Source organism: Hylobates moloch, unplaced genomic scaffold, assembly GCF_009828535.3.
Source record: "Hylobates moloch isolate HMO894 unplaced genomic scaffold, HMol_V3 SCAFFOLD_6, whole genome shotgun sequence".
In the NCBI taxonomy this organism is placed as follows: domain Eukaryota; kingdom Metazoa; phylum Chordata; class Mammalia; order Primates; family Hylobatidae; genus Hylobates; species Hylobates moloch.
The window spans coordinates 29,818,532-29,821,498 of record NW_026652281.1 but is presented as its reverse complement, the minus strand read 5'-3'; the positions used below and the strand labels follow the sequence as shown (position 1 = coordinate 29,821,498).

Genomic DNA, 2,967 nt, shown 5'->3' with positions numbered 1-2,967 from the left:
ACATTTCCCATCCGTATCTAGGATCCTGAATACCACCAGAGAAAATCATAGAATCAATAGATTAGGGTCACCACAAATTCAGTCTGCATTCTCAGTTCAGCCCTAAGGAACCACCTATAATCCTTCTCTGCATCTCTAGCTAGTCACTCTCCCAACAACTGTTTCAAGCCTTCACCAACTCATCGCTCCCTCTCTATGTACATCTCATTTCTGCTTTACAGGACTCCCTCAGTTTCTCAGCAGCCACTCACAGTTACCTGCATTCACTCTCACCACTCTCTTTATTGATTGTAATCATTAAGTTGTTCACTAAATACGCCAACGATCCACCTTTATAGCATTTGTTAAGATCACACTAGCTGATCGTCTAGTACTTGGACAGTGGTTAACGAATTCTCACCAATAGTGAGGGGAAATGACCTGTGTTGCTTTGGTACCAGAGCATTTCACTGCCAGTGAGGCCTCCTCCAGAACTTTCTTCCCCTCTGTCATGGAAACCAACAATATCTCAGCTCCATCTAGGTGACTATAATGAACAAAGCAGAAGTAGACACGTAGCATGAATAAGAATTAAACTCGTTGACCGGGCGCGGCGGCTCACGCCTGTAATCCCAGCACTTTGGGAGGCTGAGGCAGGCGGATCACGAGGTCAGGAGATCGAGACCATCCTGGCTAACACAGTGAAACCCCGTCTCTACTAAAAATACAAAAAATTAGCCGGGCATGGTGGTGGGAGCCTGTAGTCCCAGCTACTCGGGAGGCTGAGGCAGGAGAATGGCGTGAATCCGGGAGGCGGAGCTTGCAGTGAGCCGAGATTGCGCCACTGCACTCCAGCCTGGGTGGCAGAGCGAGACTTCGTCTCAAAAAAAAAAAAAAAAATAAAACTCGTTAAAAAAAAAAAACTAAGATTTTGAAGTGTTTGTTACTGTTGCATAATATAGCCTATTCTCACTGATACATCTTTTCTCCCACATCACAAAATATTGTGTCTCCCCTGTCATCTCTCAGATGTATCCTTCCACTTGTTCTCCATCCTCAGAGATGCTGTTCCATCAATCATTCTGTCTGTCTTTCTTTCTCTCTCTCCATATATATATATATTGTGTGTATATATGCATATATAATGTGTGTGTGTGCATGTATATATGTATGTGTGTATATATACAAACACATATATAATATATATATCCTCAACCTTTCCTTCATTCTGCATGTATCTTTAATCCTTTCCTTCATTCCATTTAGTATAAAAATTTGTTTAAAGTAGTGTTACAGCTTTTTTAGAATTTGTCTAGCAGGCTTTCTGGTTTTCACCATAAAATGCCCCACATGGATTAATAAAAAAAATTGTTAAAAGTAACCCCAAATTTTCAATCTTTTAAAAATGTCCATTATTGATCCTATATATCTCCACAGCTTACACAAGTGGGCCAAGGCCTACTGCCTTGCTTGCACAATATAGTCTTTATGCACTGCATTCACTTGCACTCTTCCCATTTACCCTTCACCCCATCATAATCTCATAGCCACCCCACACCATTCTATGACAGCATTCTTCCCAAAATTATATGTGCACTCAGGTGCTAAACTGAATGGACCCTGTACTGGACATGCTGGCCTATTTCCCTCTGTACATACTTCTTCTTCTTTCTTAAAAGGGCCCATTCCCAGCCCTTCTGAATGAATCTGCTGTGCCTTGGCCTACAGGCTCCATTACATATACTTGGATGTACTTTCCACCATGAGACTCCCCCAAGAAACTCCCCAAATCAGGCACAGCTGATTAGCCATGAGAAGACAGCTAATCTAAAGGCAACCAATCCATAGGAAAGGCCAGAAAATTGTGATTTGTGTACAGGTTCAAGAAAAGGATCGTGGGTAGGTTTTCTTTCTCTCATGAATTTGAACTAAGATCAAAGGAAAGTTGGCATTTGGTGACGAGGAAATGGTCCTAGGAGTCTACAAAAAATTGGAACCAGGTCAGCACTACGGCCATATACAAGACACCACAGAGCATGGTATTAGCTGACAACAGGTAACTGCGCAGCAACTCAGAGATGGCCTCTGGGGAAGGGGTAGAGTGAATAGCTTTGGTTCCTACTGGCCTTCCAGACCCAGTGGCCAGTCTTTTTGTGGTCCAGTTGTGCTTGGCTTTTGTCTCAGATTTATATACAATTCTATAAACTATCCTTAAAATAAATCCCTATTACTATAATGTGAGTGGATTTTTTTTCTTAGCAAAAAGTTCTTTTAACCGTTATTTCATTTTACCTCCTTATAGTATTTTGCAAAATTGACCAATCCCTCTCTTGAAAGTTTCTCCCACCTTGCTTCTCTAACAGGAGGAGCCTCTGCTTCATCTTCTATTGATACCTCTCATTTCTTCTCAGTATCCTTCAGTGGCTTCTCTTCCTCTGCCAATCTGTTAAATGTGAAGGTGACTGAAGTTTCCCTGTTGGCTTTGGTCCACACTCCCTGGACACCTTACCCACTGTCATGTCTTCAACTCCAATCTAGCTGCAAACTCTTGGGATTTAATTCTGTCCAACTAATGTGAATTTTTGAAAAATCACTGTATTAGGGTTCTCCGGAGGGACAGAGCTAATAGGATATATGTATATGTGAAAGGGAGTTTATTCAGGAGAACTGACTCACGTGATCACAAAGTAAATTCCCACGATAGTTCGTTTGCAAGTTGAGGAGCAAGGAAGCCAGGGGTGGATCAGTCCGAGTCCCAAAACCTCAAAAGCAGAAAAGACGACAGTGTGGCCTTCAGTCTGTAGCGAAAGGTCCGAGAGACCCTGGCAAACCACTGGTGTAAGTCCAAGAGCCTAAAAACTGAAGAACTTGGAGTCTGATGTACAAGGGCAGGAAGTATTCAGCGTGGGAGAAAGATGAAGGCTGGGAGACTCAGCAAGTCTGCTCTTCCATCTTCTCCTGCCTGCTTTACTCTAGCCACACTGGCAG

At 42.7% G+C, this 2,967-nt stretch overlaps 1 non-coding gene across 1 annotated transcript; it reads left to right on the top strand.

Moving 5' to 3' along the window:
* The first annotated feature begins 1,264 nt into the window (after positions 1–1,264).
* Positions 1,265–1,328, top strand: LOC116472051 (U7 small nuclear RNA). Its single transcript, XR_004248964.1, has one exon. It is a non-coding gene; the product is annotated as a U7 small nuclear RNA (small nuclear RNA).
* The last annotated feature ends 1,639 nt before the right edge of the window (positions 1,329–2,967 follow it).